Source organism: Myotis davidii, unplaced genomic scaffold (genome assembly GCF_000327345.1).
Source record: "Myotis davidii unplaced genomic scaffold, ASM32734v1 scaffold48, whole genome shotgun sequence".
NCBI lineage: Eukaryota > Metazoa > Chordata > Mammalia > Chiroptera > Vespertilionidae > Myotis > Myotis davidii.
Genome location: NW_006299393.1, coordinates 1,232,879 through 1,233,148, shown reverse-complemented (window position 1 = coordinate 1,233,148; position 270 = coordinate 1,232,879). Strand labels below are relative to the sequence as shown.

Here is a 270-nt window from a genome sequence, read left to right as displayed (position 1 = left end):
AACTATGGGGGTGGGAGATGGAGTGGGATGGGGAGCAGGGGGTCACCCTCGTCTATCTACCACTCATACAACAGAGAGCCTAAAGAAAGCTGAGACTATACTCACTAAGAGACTAATCCTTAGTGGAAACAATGGCATTTAACATCATTAAGATGAGGATCAACCTCTCAGTTTGTGGTATCATATTAAACTAGGCATCTTCAGTTCTCAAAAAGCCCACTGGATCAAAGGATCAAATGTAAGCTTTTGAGTAGACATCCCAGACTCTTC

At 43.3% G+C, this 270-nt stretch overlaps 1 protein-coding gene across 1 annotated transcript in view; it reads right to left on the bottom strand.

The window, feature by feature from the left end:
• Window positions 1–270, bottom strand: part of LOC102765075 (target of Nesh-SH3) — a 39,260-nt gene that overhangs the window by 6,975 nt on the left and 32,015 nt on the right. The window lies entirely within an intron of this gene.